We start from the raw sequence: 14,884 nt of genomic DNA, 5'->3' as shown, positions 1-14,884 counted from the left end.
TGCGAGTACCCGTGCCCTCTTTATCGGCCCGTTCAGCCCTCTCACGTTCCACGTGATCAGCCGATTTGGGGGGCTTCCTACCCCCCCCCCCTTGTCGATTAGCCATCACCTTTTTCCAGCTCCTCACCCGGTTCCCACGCAGCTGTATCTCCCCCAGGCGGTGCCCCCCCGCCCATCCTCTCCCATACCAGCTCCCCCCTCTCCCCAGCAGCAGCAACCCAGTAATTCCCCCCTCCCACCCCCCCCCCCCGCTAGATCCCCCGCTAGCGTAATTACTCCCCCCATGTTGCTCCCAGAAGTCAGCAAACTCTGGCTGACCTCGGCTTCCCCCCATGACCTCGGCTCGCACCGTGCGACGCCCCCTCCTTCCTGCTTCTCTATTCCCGCCATGATTATCATAGCGCGGGAACCAAGCCCGCGCTTCTCCCTTGGCCCCGCCCCCAATGGCCAACGCCCCATCTCCTCCACCTCCCCTCCTCCCCCCATCACCAACTGTGGGAGAGAGAAAAGTTACCACATCGCAGGATTAGTACATAAAACCCCTCTTTGCCCCCCACATTCGCCCCACCACTTTGTTCGAATCTTCTTTTTAATAACCCGCTCATTCCAGTTTTTCTTCCACAATAAAAGTCCACGCTTCATCCGCCGTCTCAAAGTAGTGGTGCCTCCCTCTATATGTGACCCACAGTCTTGCCGGTTGCAGCATTCCAAATTTTATCTTCTTTTTATGAAGCACCGCCTTGGCCCGATTAAAGCTCGCCCTCCTTCTCGCCACCTCCGCACTCCAGTCTTGATAAACGCGGATCACCGCGTTCTCCCATTTACTGCTCCAAGTTTTCTTCGCCCATCTAAGGACCATTTCTCTATCCTTAAAACGGAGGAATCTCACCACTATGGCTCTGGGAATTTCTCCTGCTCTCGGTCCTCGCGCCATCACTCGGTATGCTCCCTCCACCTCCAACGGACCCGCCGGGGCCTCCGCTCCCATTAACGAGTGCAGCATCGTGCTCACATATGCCCCGACGTCCGCTCCCTCCACACCTTCAGGAAGACCAAGAATCCTCAGGTTGTTCCTCCTTGCGTTGTTTTCCAGTGCCTCCAACCTTTCCACACATCGTTTCTGATGTGCCTCCTGCGTCTCCGTCTTCACCACCAGGCCCTGTATATCGTCCTCATTCTCGGCTGCCTTTGCCTTCACGACCCGAAGCTCCCGCTCCTGGGTCTTTTGTTCCTCCTTTAGCCCTTCGATCGCCTGTAGTATCGGGGCCAACAGCTCTTTCTTCATTTCCTTTTTGATCTCTTCCACACAGCATTTCAAGAACTCTTGTTGTTCAGGGCCCCATGTTAAACTGCCACCTTCCGACGCCATCTTGGTTTTTGCTTGCCTTCCTTGCCGCTGTTCTAAAGGATCCACTGCAATCTGGCCACTCTCTCCTCCTTTTTCCATCCGTATCCAGGGGGGATTCCCTTCTAGTTTACCGCACAGTGTTTTTAGCCGTCAAAATTGCCGTTGGGGCTCCTATCAAGAGCCCAAAAGTCCGTTTCACAGGGAGCTGCCGAAACGTGCGACTCAGCTGGTCATCGCCGCACCCGGAAGTCGAGAGTATTTATTCTTGACCAGGCAGTTGCCATTTAGTTTGGTTTTTGTTTCTGTTCATATATTATTTATTTATTTGTTTAAAACTGGCCACTGTTATTTATATTGCTTTATTGTTGTTTAAAAGAAACACTGCGATCTGTTATGTTTGGCCAAAAAATCTTGAATAAAATATTTTTTTTTTTTAAAAAAAGGATGGATGTGTTGACCGATTAATGGCTGGAGGATGGGGGCAGGTCATGTGATCAAACCTCTAGGAATACGTTTAATCAAAGTTGGTGAGGAGAGAATGTTGTGAATTTCTATCCTAAACTGACAGTGAGGTTTCTGTAAATTTACAGGATAATGGAAGTGGAGGTTGAACAGACTGGAAACGCAAACCAAACGTCACATTGCGATCTGACAGAGTCACTCGATTCACCAGAACCTGAATATCAGCAGCATCTGGGTGTGGAAGGTGAAAGGTTTGTCTGTTCTGTCTGTGAGGGAAGATTTCAGGTCTCAGTGTGACTGGAAAAGCCCCGAGATTCACAAACCCTGGTTAGACCAAACCTGGAGAACTGTGTTCAGTTCTGGGCAACAAACCTGAGGAAGGATAGAATGGCCTCGGAGGGAGTGTAGCACAGATTTACCTGAGTGATATCTGAATACCCTGGGGGTTAAATTACAAAACTAGATTACACAAGAGTCAGAGACATGGTGGCAGAAAGAAGGGCATTCGGCCCATTGAATCCATGCCAGCTCTCTGGAGCAATCCAGTCAGTCCCATTCTCCTGCTCTATCCCTTTATCCTCGCAGGGTTTTTCCCCTCAGATGTCTATCCAACTTCCTGTTGAAATCAAATCATTCATTGTGTCTATTTTTAAACTCCCTCATAGGAACAGGCCACTCAGCCCCTCGAGCCTGCTCAGCATTCAATAAGATTGCGGCTGATCTCATTCTAACCTCAACTCCACATTCCTGCCTATCCCTGATGACCTTTCACCCCCTTGCCCATCAAGAATCTATCCAGCTCTGCCTTAAAAATATTCAAGGTCTCTGCTTCCACTGCCTTTTAAGGACGCGAGTTCCAAAGTCTTACAGCCCTCGAGAATGAAAAATCCTCATCTCCAGCTGAAATGGGTGACCCCTCACTTTGCAACAGTGACACCCTCGTTCTTGATTCTCCCACAAGAGGAAACATCCTCTCCACATCCACCCTGTCAAAACCCCTCAGGATCTTATATCGTTCAATCCAGGTTTTACCCAAAACTTTAAATCTGGGTCCCGGCTGCTTGTACGATCAGTGAATGGAAACAGTTTCTTTGTCCACCCGATGGAAATCTGGCATAATCTTGTGTCTCTGAATCAAATCTCCCCTCAACCTCCTTTGCTGGAACAATTTTGGTAAATCTCCTCTGCACCTTCTCAAGAACCTTCACATCCTTCCTGAAGAGTGGTGACCAGACCTTTATAAAGATTCATAGAATAGAATTAGAACCATAGAATTCCTATAGTGCAGAAGGGGGCCATTCGAGTCTGCACTGATTCTCTGAAAGGGCACCCTGCCGAGGCCCACACCCCTGCCCTGTCCCTGTAGCCCCACCTAACCTGCACATCCCTGGACACTAAGGGGCAATTTATCAAGGCCAATCCACCTAACTTTCCTTTTGGACTGTTGGAGTAAACCTGAGCACCGGGTGGAAACCCACGCAGACACACGGAGAAAGTACAAACTCCACACAGACAATCACCAAGGCCGGAATTGAGCCCGGGTCCTTGGCGCTGTGAGGCAGCAGTGCCAATCACTGCCACCAGAAGCATAGTTTTGGTAACAATATTACTGTTGATGAAGCTCAAGATCGAATTTGCTTTGCCAACTACTCTCTTGATATGTCTTGTAGATATACAAAATCCCTCTTCACCTCTTTCTCCTCCCAAAGAGGCCAGTTGGGTTTTTATGACAATCCAGCAGTTTTCATGGTGTCTTTTCCCAGTGCCGGCCCCACAAATGACCAGATTCATTCAGCTCAATTTCACAACCTGCCTTTGTGTTTTTGTGGGTTCTCTCTCACTCCCTATTTTCTGTTTTAAATCCGTTTCACAGGGTGGTCGAAGGGGAGGCTTCAAAGTCCGGAAACTCAAACCAAACATCACATCAGGATCTGACAGAGTCCTCAATTTATCATTGCTGAATATCAACGGATTTTGAACATGGAAGGAAAAAGCATCATTCACAGTGGGGAGAAACCATACGCGTGTTGTGTGTGTGGACGAGGATTCAGTCAATCATCAGGCTTCATGAAACACCAATGCAGTCACACTGAGAACAAATCCTGGAAATGTGCGGACTGTGGGAAAGGATTCACTTCCCCATCCAAGCTGGAAACTCATCGACGCAGCCACACTGGAGAGAGACCTTTCATCTGTTCCAAGTGTGGGAAGGGATTCACTCAGTCATCCACTCTGTATAGACACCAGCAAATTCACAGTGGGGAGAGACTATTCATCTGTTCCAAGTGTGGGAAGGGATTCACTGACTCATCGGCTCTGCAGACACACCAGCGAATTCACACTGGGGAGAGACCATTCACCTGCTCCAAGTGTGGGAAGGGATTCACTCAGTCATCCAGTCTGTCCACACACCAGCGAGTTCACTCTAGGGGGAGACCATTCACCTGCTCAGAGTGTGGGAAAGAATTTACTAATTTGCCCAACCTGCTGAGACACCAACGAGTTCACACTGATGAGAGACCATTTCAATGTCCAGACTGCGGGAAGTGCTATAAAGGTTCTGGGGATCTGATGTGTCATCAACGTGTTCACACTGACGAGAGACCGTTTAGGTGCACTCACTGCGGGACTGGGTTCAGACACTCATCTAACCTCACTGTACATCAGCGAATTCACACTGGGGAGAGGCCATACACCTGCTCCAAGTGTGGGAAGGGATTCACTCAGTCATCCGACCTGCAGAAGCACCAGCGAGTTCACACTGGAGAGAGGCCATTCACCTGCTCCCAGTGTGGGAAGAGATTCACTCAGTCATCCCACCTGCAGAGTCACCAAATAGGCCATAAGTACTGATTGGATTTTGCTGTTACTCACATTCAGGACTGAACCATGTTCATTTGGGTCTCTTTCTGCTGATAACAAACTCCAGCCCATTTACAGGGGCTAATATTCTGGCTAAAAGTCAAAATAAATTAAGTCTGTGTGAAATACACAGTGTGTTGAAACGTTTTAATATCTCTGACACAAGTTAGTTCCTTTTGAAGTCCTCTCCCTCTCCCCTGTCTCTTCCATCCTCACCTCCACCTGTGAGGAGCTCATGGAACTTCTTTGTGACTGAGATTGAGTAAATCCGATCAGTTGCCTCTGTTGCTTCCCTCCTATTGGAGGGGAAATTCTGTGTTTTACAATGTATACCGAATTATAGAACAATACAGCACAGAACAGGCCCTTCGACCCTCGATGTTGTGCCGAGCTTTGTCCGATGCTTCCACATCCTTCCTATAATGAGGTGACCAGAACTGCACACAATACTCCAAATGTGGTCTCACCAGGGTCCTGTACAGTTGCAGCATAACCCCACGGCTCTTAAACTCAAGCCCCCTTCTTCACGGCTCTATCCACTTGAATGGCAACCTTCCGAGATCTGTGGACATGAACCCCAAGATCTCTCTCTTCCTCCACATTCCTCAGAACCCTGCCGTTGACCTTGTAACCCGCATTCAAATTTGTCCTACCAAAATGAATCACCTCGCACTTATCAGGGTTAAACTCCATCTGCCATTTTTCGGCCCAGCTCTGCATACTATCATTGTCTCTGCAGCCTACAACAGCCCTCCACCTCATCCACTACTCCACCAATCTTGGTGTCATCAGCAAATTTACTGACCCACCCTTCAGCCCCCTCCTCCAAGTCATTTATAAAAATCACAAATAGCAGAGGACCCAGCACTGATCCCTGTGGTACACCGGTGGTAACTGGTCTCCAGTCTGAAATTTTTCCATCCACCACCATCCTCTGTCTTCTATGTGATAGCCAGTTACTTATCCAATTGGCCAAATTTCCCTCTATCCCACACCTCCTTACTTTCTTTATGAGCCGACCATGGGGGAACCTTATCAAACGCCCTACTAAAACCCATGTATACGACATCAACTGCTCGACCTTCATCTACACACTTAGTTACCTCCTCAAAGAATTCAATCAAATTTGTGAGGCAAGACTCACGCTTCACAAATCTGTATTGACTATCCCGGATGAAGCTGCATCTTTCCAAATGGTCATTAATTCTATCCCTCGGGACCTTTTCCATTAACTTATCGACCACCTATAATTACCAGGGTCATTCCTATTCCCTTTTTTGAATCGAGGAACAACATTTGCCACTCTCCAGTCCTCTGGCACGATCCCCATGGACAATGAGGACCCAAAGATCAAAGCCAAAGGCTCTGCAATCTCATCCCTTGCCTCCCAAAGAATCTTTGGATATATCCCATCTGGCCCAGGGGACTTGTCGATCCTCAGGTTTTTCAAAATTGCTAATACATGTTCCCTCAGAACATCTACCTCCTCCATCCTACCCGCCTGTATCACACTCTCGTCCTCAAAAACATAGCCCCTCTCCTTGGTGAACACTGAAGAAAAGTATTCATTCAACGCCTCTCCTATCTCTTCTGACTCCATGCACAAGTTCCCACTACTGTCCTTGACTGCTAACCACTAGGCTACCGTGCTGCCCAGGTTAGATGTTTCATTACCATTTCTGTTTTAAAACCCCCAAAATCATGCCACATTGCCATGAAGATGGGCTGAGGTGGTTACACGGTTCTTTTGTTTAATTTATCTCAGTGCTTCTCACAGAAGAAATCTATCAGGGTATGAAGGGCAAGTTGTCTGAGGTACACTGGGAAACTACATTAAATAGCATGGTGGGAGACAGGCAATCACTTATATTTAAGGAATTATTACAGATTTACACGGGTATCGGTTAGCTCTTGTTGGCTGGTTCGTGCTGAGTGACATCAACATTACAGGTTAAATTCCCATACCGGCTGAGGTTAGCCATGGTCTGTGTCAGTATTTATGCTCCACATGATCCTCCACCCACCCCTCTACATCTCCCCCATCAGCATCTCCTTCTACTCTTTCTCCCTCATATATGTATATAGCTTTACGTTCAATGGATTCATGCTGTTCATCTCAACCACTCCCTGTGGTCGTGAGTTCCACATTCTCACCACTCGCTGGGTAAAGAGGTTTCTACTGAAATTCCTATTAGATTATTGAATCCCTTCATAACCTTAAAGATTCCATCAGGTCACCCATCAGTCTTCTCTTTTCCAGAAAAAAGCAGTCCCAGCCTTTCCTGAGTGTTAAATGTTCTCAGTTCTGTATATTATGAATCTTTGTTGCACCTTGTCCAGTGCCTCTATTTCCTTTTTCTAAATGGAGATCACCAATGTTGACAGTGCTCCCAGTGTAGTCTAACCCTGGTTCTAAACAAGTTGAATATTTCCTCCGTGCTTTTCAATTCTGTCCCTCTGGAATGCTAGCCTATATATGGGCCCCACACTTTAGGGAAGATGTGAAGTTCTTCGACAGGGTGTAGAGGACATTAACAATAATAATCTTTATTGTCACTAATATGCTTACATTAACAGTGCAATGAATGTTACTGTGAAAATCCCCTAGTCGCCACACTCCGGCGCCTGTTCAGGTCCATCGAGGGAGAATTCAAAATGTCCAATTCACCTAACCTGCACATTTTTCGGGACTTGTGGGGGGAAACTGGAGCACCCGGAGGAAACCCACCCAGTCACGGGTAGAACGTGCAGACTCCGCACAGGCAGTGACCCAAACCGGGAATCAAACCTGGGACCTGGTGATGTGAAGCATTAGTGCTAACCATTGTGCTAGAATGGCACCAGGGAGAAGGGACTCCAGTCAGTTGGAGTGACTGGAGCAGCTGAATTTCTCTCCTGAGATCACAGCATCTGGAGGGTGGGGAATGGGGCCATTCAGCCCTTTGGGTCCGTGTCGTCTCCCTGTGGAGGAAGTCAGTCTGTCCATTGCTCCGTTCTAGCCCCAAATCTGTGCAGGTTTATTTCTGTCAGTGTCTGTCCAATTTCCGATTGAAATGCTTCCGCCATCTCTGCATCTCCTACCCTCATAGGCAGTAGGTCCAAGGTTGTTACCAATCCCTTTACATGTACATAAGGCTCCTAGAGCACAGAGGAGTCTATTTGGCCCATTTTCCCCGTGCCAGCTCTCTGTACAGCGACCCATTTAATCCCAGAGTTCAACGATTTTGTTTTCTTTTTCAGAATGAATCAAATTATCTTTTGGAAGTTACAGTCCAATGAGATTCCAGCACCATTTATAGACAGTGTATTCCAAATCACAACAACTCGCTGTATTTTACTATAAATAATAATGCATTTGGTGCGTCTGGAGTTTCACAGAGTTTTCAAAATGGTGTCAATGTCCTGGTTATTACACAAAATTAAGACTCAATCTTAATTAATGATTCTGGTCAGGACACCAAGTGTAATGTATCCGAGTTTGCGAACAATTAGAACAAGTGTACATTTCTAGAAAACCTCTCACTACCACTGGACCTCCTAAGGTGTTTTCGAGCCAATGGAGTACTTTTGAAATATATTCACTGTTGTAATGTAGGAAACTGTAAGGACGGATGTGTGATCACATTTAGTTATAAAATTGTCATTTTCGTAGTGTATTCACTGTCATTTGTAACAAGGTCAAGGAAGCCCTTTTATCCCTCTAACATGTGGCTTCCTGCAGCCATTTCACCTTCTGTATCTTTTCTATATTAACTATGCATTGATTTTCTGTATTAACTATGCTATTCATAGCAAAAAAACAATAATTATAGTCATGATTATTCAGTAGTGAACATTGATTATCATAAGTGAATTGGTGTGTCAGGTATTATATTGCAAAGACTAGATCTTTATTTTTAAAAATAACACGATCAACCAAAATGTTTCCAGAAACTGCAGAGCTATCAGAATTTGTTTGAAAAAAATAAATTACTCAATAATTTTAGAAGTTACGAGATGTGGTGATAAGCCTGTATATAATATTACAAGGACTCAGCAGTGTGAACTCCCACCAGTAGGTGGCGTCCGGCATCAGTCAAGTGACATCCGGCTACCAGCAGAAGGTTGTAAGGCGTACACGAGGACAGTCGCACGTCAGAGTAGTTCCAAGAGTGTCTAATGTAACTCTGTGACAACTTGGTCTGTATAGCATTCTGATCATTACCTTACCACGTGTACATTAATAAATCATCATTCTGGCTAAGTCACCAGCAGTTCGGTAGAATCATTGCAAGACATGATCACAGAATACAACACGAGACAACTTATTCTGTCAAGAATATGTGGTATGTGGCCTCGGCAGTGGTGTAATGGTGTTGTTATAAAAAATTTTTTTTTAGAGTACCCAATTAATTTTTTCCAATTAACGGTCAATTTAGCGTGGCCAATCCACCTACCCTGCACATCTTTGGGTTGTGGGGCTAGGGCAGCACGGTGGCACAGTGGGTAGCACTGCTGACTCATGGCGCCGAGGTCCCAGGTTCGGTCCCGGCTCTGGGTCACTGTCCGTGTGGAGTTTGCACATTCTCCCCGTGTTTGCGTGGGTTTCGCCCCCACAACCCAAAGCTGAGCAGGGTAAGTGGATTGGACACGCTAAATTGCCCCTTAATTGGAAAAAAAATTGGGTACTCCAATTTTTTTTAAAACATCTTTGGGTTGTGGGGGCGAAACCCACGCAAACACGGGGAGAATGTACAAATTCCACACGGACAGTGACGCAGAGGTGGGATCGAACCTGGGACCTTGGTGCTGTGAAGCAGCAATGCTAATGACTAAGCCACTGTGCTGCCCTGTATTGTTACTGGGCGAGTAATCCAGAGAGCGAGGTTAATGCTCTGGGGATCTGGGATAGAATCTGCCTTTGACAGATGGTGAAATTGAAATTAATAAAAGTCGTGAATTAAACGTCTGATGAAAACATTGTCAATTGTTGTAAAAACCCATCTGGTTCACGAATGTCCTTCAGGAAATCTCTCCTTATGTGGCCTGGCCTACATGTGACTCCAGATCCACAGCAATGTTGTGGTTGATTTGTAAGTGCCCTCTGAAGTAGCCTCACAAGACACGCAGTTCAAGGGCAATTGGAATGAGCAGTAAATGCTGGCCCAGCCAGTGACTCCCACCTCTCATGAATGAATAATTTTTAAGAAGACTTTTCAATTTGAAGACGAGTAAGAAACTGTCTCTTTGATTGGATTTGATTTATTGTCACATGTACCGAGGTACAGTGAAAAGTATTGTTCTGTGTACAGTGGAGACAGATCGTTCCATACATGAAAAATCAAAGTGCGGATCTTGGCAGTTTGCTCAGTTCACAAAAGAATTTAATGGCTTTGTAGAAGCAGATTAAGATTTTAATCACCATCTGAAACATACCTAATGGTAATGTGCTCGTACAGACAGACACAAACGATACCGTAACTGAATTAGAGGAAATGGCAGAGATTTCACTGAACCATCTTTTTGAAAGATTCGGCCTTAATGATGGAGAAACAGGAAAAGCCACTCGGGGAGATGAGGAAATCCAGGCTCAGTGCGGATTTCCTGTCACCCCTCCTTTCTTATACATGAACGGGATTTAGGCTGCAGAATGTTTCACAGCAAAACACAGAGGGGTCAAATATAAGTAACACATAATTCTCAATTCTCTTCCATTTAACGATATTTGACTTTGTTCAAAAGCTGACTGTGGTCAAACTGAACAAAGATTCATGGGATTTCTGTCACCCAGTGAAACGCTTTCTTTTCTTGGTCAGTCGTGTTTGCAATTCAATGATGTATATTTCAGAGTTATTCAGAGTGAAGACTCGAGAGCTATTCAATTCAAAATGAAGTCACATAACAAACAAATCTCTTGATGTTCAACGTTGAATAACAAAACAAATTTTGAGTAAAATTGATGGAAATTTTCTTTCAGAAGATAAGAATGATGCATTAATGATTGAACAGAGAGCATTGTTCTGTTAGATATTTGCTGAACAAATGCTAAAGTTCAACACAAGTTTTATAGCTTATGGTCTGACAAGTTGAGACACCTGTTTTAAAGGAACAGCTGTCTTCATGTAATCAGTGACCTGGCCTCCCAGCCGAACCATTGAGAGTTGCAGCAAGACTGTGCAACTGAACGTTGCACAGGGTGATTGGGTACTGTGCTGCCAGCTGTTTCTGTAGCGTAGATGTTATCACATTCACCTGATGCACGAAAGGTGCCTGGTTCGAAACTGGCAGAAGCATTAAATGCTTCTCATTTATGATGTGGAGATGCTGATGTTGGACAGGGGTGGGCACAGTAACAAGTCTTACATCACCAGCTTAAAGTCCAACAGGTTTGTTTCGAATCACTAACTTTCGGAGTGCAGCTCCTTCCTCGGGTGAATGAAGGGCTGGGTTCCACAAACACATATATGGGCAATGTCAATGATGCAAGATGATTCTTTGAATGCGAGTCTATGCAGGTAATTAAATCTTTACAGGTCCAGACAGTGCGACTGGAGAGAGGGATAATCACAGGTTAAAGAGGTGTGAATTGTCTCAAGCCAGGACAGGTGTAGGATTTTGCAAGCCCAGGCCAGATGGTAGGGGGTGAGTTTAATGTGACATGAATCCAAGGTCCCTGTGGAGGCCGTACCCGTGTGCGGAACTTGGCCATAAGTTTCTGCTTGGCGATTCTGCGTTGTCGCGCGTCCTGAAGGCCGCCTTGCAGAACGCTTACCCGAAGATCAGAGTCTGAATGCTCTTGACTGCTGAAGTGTTCCCGACTGGAAGGGAACACTCCTGCCTGGCGATTGTTGCGCGTGGTCTGTTCATCCGTTGTCGCAGCGTCTGCATGGCCTTGCCCGTGTACCACGCCTCGGGACATCATTTCCTGCAGTGTATGAGGTAGACAATGTTGGCTGAGTCGCACGGGTATGTACCACGTACCTGGTGGGTGGTGTTCTCATGGTGTTACCCAGGTCGATGAACTGGCACGTCATGCAGATATTGCCATGGCAGGGTTGTGTGGTGCCGTGGTCGCTGTTCTTCTGAAGGTTGGGTAGTTTGCTGAGTAGTTTGGGGCTGTTTAGCACAGGGCTAAATCGTTGGTTTTGAAAGCAGACCAAGGCAGGCCAGCAGCACAGTTCAATTCCCATACCAGCCTCCCCGAACAGGCGCCGGAATGTGGCGACTAGGGGCTTTTCACAGTAACTTCATTTGAAGCCTACTTGTGACTAATGATTTGTGATTTTCATTTCAATTAATGGTCTGTTTGCGTTTGCGCAGTTGTTTGAAGGAAAATAGTGGGGGGGTGGGGATGGCCTTGTCATAATGTTTGTCTTCATCGATGACTTGTTGAAGGCTATGAAGAAAATGTAGTTTTTTCCCTCCAGGGAATTCATCAGGCGAATGAGGCTCCGGAGGTTCTTCCACAGACCCCAAGAGGCCTACAGCGAACTCAATGAGACAACCAATGAACCGGAATAGCAGACGGAGAGATCTGTGGGACTGGGAGATCCAGCCAGCAGGAAGGGCTGGAAAACCTCATCCATTGAAACAATCCGAACAGCTGATTCTGCTGCTCGTCTTCCACTAAACCACTCAGTAAAACTGCCTCGAAAGTCCTTTCTTTTCCAAATTCTGAACTCCTATCTTTCCCCGTTAAATTCCATTGTGCTCTCTCAGAGCTCATCTTGTCTTTGTGACTTACCCTTTGCTCCTTTGACCTGATTCACACTATACTGTTGAACATCCAACTTCCACAATCATAGGATTTACAGTGCAGAAGTAGGCCATTCGGCCCATCGAGTCTGCACTGGCCCATGAAAAGAGTACCCTACTCAAGCCCACACCGCCACCCTATCCCCGTAACCCCACTGGACACTGAGGGCAATTTAACATGGCCACTCCACCGAACCTGCACATCTTTGGACTGTGGGAGAAAACCGGAGCACCCAGAGGAAATCCACGCAGACACGGGGAGAATGTGCATACTCCGCACAGACAGTGACCCAAGCCGGGAATCGAACCTGGGACCCTGGAGCAACTTGCTAACCACTGTACTACCTTGCTGCCCCTGATTTATTGGATCCAAGTTCAAATACAAGCCACAATGAAGCATCTGCCGTGGTGGGGTTTGAACCTGCATTCTCAGAGAATTGTGCTGGGTCTTAGGATTACTCATCCAGTGACAATACCACTACACCATCACCTCCCCAGTCAAGCACTTTGCAGGGCTCCTGCGGGATATGAACCCGGGACCTCTCGCATTTTGGAAACCCCTAAGCGAAAATCATACCCCACTGTTTCGACGGTATCTCCATGGAGTCAGTGTCTTTGTCCATTTCCTCTTCAGACAATCAAGTGAAGCTTGGTCCTCACACAGAACACGTGTATGGTTTCTCCCATTAGTGAATAGTGTGGTATTTTTCACGCTGTAACTGGTTAAAGCTCTTTCCACAGTCAGTTCACTGGAACACACTCACTCGGGTGCGTGTGTGTCTCGGTGCTTTTCCAGTCTCACTGATGTTTGAAATATTTTCCCACAAACATTTTCATTCCACATTCATAGTCTGAGGATATTCAGGTCCTGATCAATTGAGTGACACTGTCAGATCTTAATGTGATATTTGGTTTGTGTTTCATGTCTGAAAACGCTTTCCTGATGCCATGTAAACGGAGTTTACAAAGAAACATTATCAGCACAGGATAGAAATTCAGAACAATTAATTCCAGTTTCTGGGGAACATATTTTTCTCTCTTCTGTCCCCAAAGCTGTAAATCCCCGTCCCACATACTCTCCCTCCTCCCTGGGGCTGAAATTCAAATAAAGTATGAGATCATTATTTCTGTATCCTGTTACCAAATTTATATAATTAGAGATAAGAATATGCTTTATAAGTACTTGTGACAGACATTAATCTGAATCACCCTGACTGAGCAGACAGAATAACGGATGTTAACTTTGTGCCCAGAACTGACTGTGGTGATTTGATGAGCAATCGCAAAGGTCGTTTCTCCAAATCTTCCAGGGTTTCCTTCGTTCTTCCTCTCCCTCTCGAACTAAGTTATACCGGATATCAGACTTAGGGCCCATTCTGGTTCTCTTCCTGCTGACTAAATAACTTCAATCAAATATGGAGAAGACTGAATCCACTGTTCAGTCCCTGCTCCAATCTCCATTCCTGACATACCGACTCTATCCCTCTCCCTGGCAACAGTCTGAGACTTAGCCAGTCTCTTTGAAAACTTGGTTTCATACTTGATCCAATATGAGCTTCTGACCTCATAGAATTTACAGTGCAGAAGGAGGCCATTCGGCCCATCGAGTCTGCACCAGCCCTTGGAAAGAGCACCTTCGCTAAGCCCACACCTCCACCTTTACCCGTAACCCCCCCTAACCTTTTTAGATACGAAGGCAATTTACCATCGTCACCTCCCGATTCGACAATTCCATTACACACCTGGCTGCTCTCCCACATTCTACCATTCGAGGTTTGCTAGTGTCACACGGGAGGGTTTAAACTAGTATGGCAGGGGGCTGGGCACGGGAGCAATAGGTCAGAAGGTGAGAGCATTGAGGGAGAACTAGGGAATAGGGACAGTGGGGCTCTGAGGCAGAGCAGACAGGGAGAAGTTGCTGAACACAGCGGGTCTGGTGGCCTGAAGTGCATATGTTTTAATGCAAGAAGTATTACGGGTAAGGCAGATGAACTTAGAGCTTGGATTAGTACTTGGAACTATGATGTTGTTGCCATTACAGAGACCTGGTTGAGGGAAGGGCAGGATTGGCAGCTAAACGTTCCAGGATTTAGATGTTTCAGGCGGGATAGAGGGGGATGTAAAAGGGGTGGCGGAGTTGCGCTACTGGTTAGGGAGAATATCACAGCTGTACTGCGGGAGGACACCTCAGAGGGCAGTGAGGCTATATGGGTAGAGATCAGGAATAAGAAGGGTGCAGTCACAATGTTGGGGGTTTACTACAGGCCTCCCAACAGCCAGCGGGAGATAGAGGAGCAGATAGGTAGACAGATTTTGGAAAAGAGTAAAAACAACAGGGTTGTGGTGATGGGAGACTTCAACTTCCCCAATATTGACTGGGACTCACTTAGTGCCAGGGGCTTAGACGGGGCGGAGTTTGTAAGGAGCATCCAGGAGGGCTTCTTAAAACAATATGTAGACAGTCCAACTAGGGAAGGG

The 14,884-nt window shown here is 46.4% G+C and overlaps 1 protein-coding gene across 2 annotated transcripts in view; it reads left to right on the top strand.

The window, feature by feature from the left end:
* LOC140419661 (uncharacterized) overlaps positions 1–14,884 on the top strand; it is a 71,527-nt gene that overhangs the window by 18,290 nt on the left and 38,353 nt on the right. The window contains exons 2-3 of one of the 2 annotated variants that reach the window (XR_011945958.1): positions 1,939–2,054; positions 3,684–4,819. The gene's annotated coding sequence lies outside the window, so the exon portion shown is untranslated. Of the gene's footprint in view, positions 1–1,938; positions 2,055–3,683; positions 4,820–14,884 lie in introns of those variants that run through there. The other variant, XM_072503587.1, reaches the window with a different exon arrangement.

The sequence above is a fragment of the Scyliorhinus torazame genome, chromosome 5 (assembly GCF_047496885.1).
Source record: "Scyliorhinus torazame isolate Kashiwa2021f chromosome 5, sScyTor2.1, whole genome shotgun sequence".
Classification (NCBI taxonomy): Eukaryota; Metazoa; Chordata; class Chondrichthyes; order Carcharhiniformes; family Scyliorhinidae; genus Scyliorhinus; species Scyliorhinus torazame.
The sequence above is the reverse complement of the archived record's forward strand: the minus strand, read 5'-3'. Positions and strand labels throughout refer to the sequence as shown.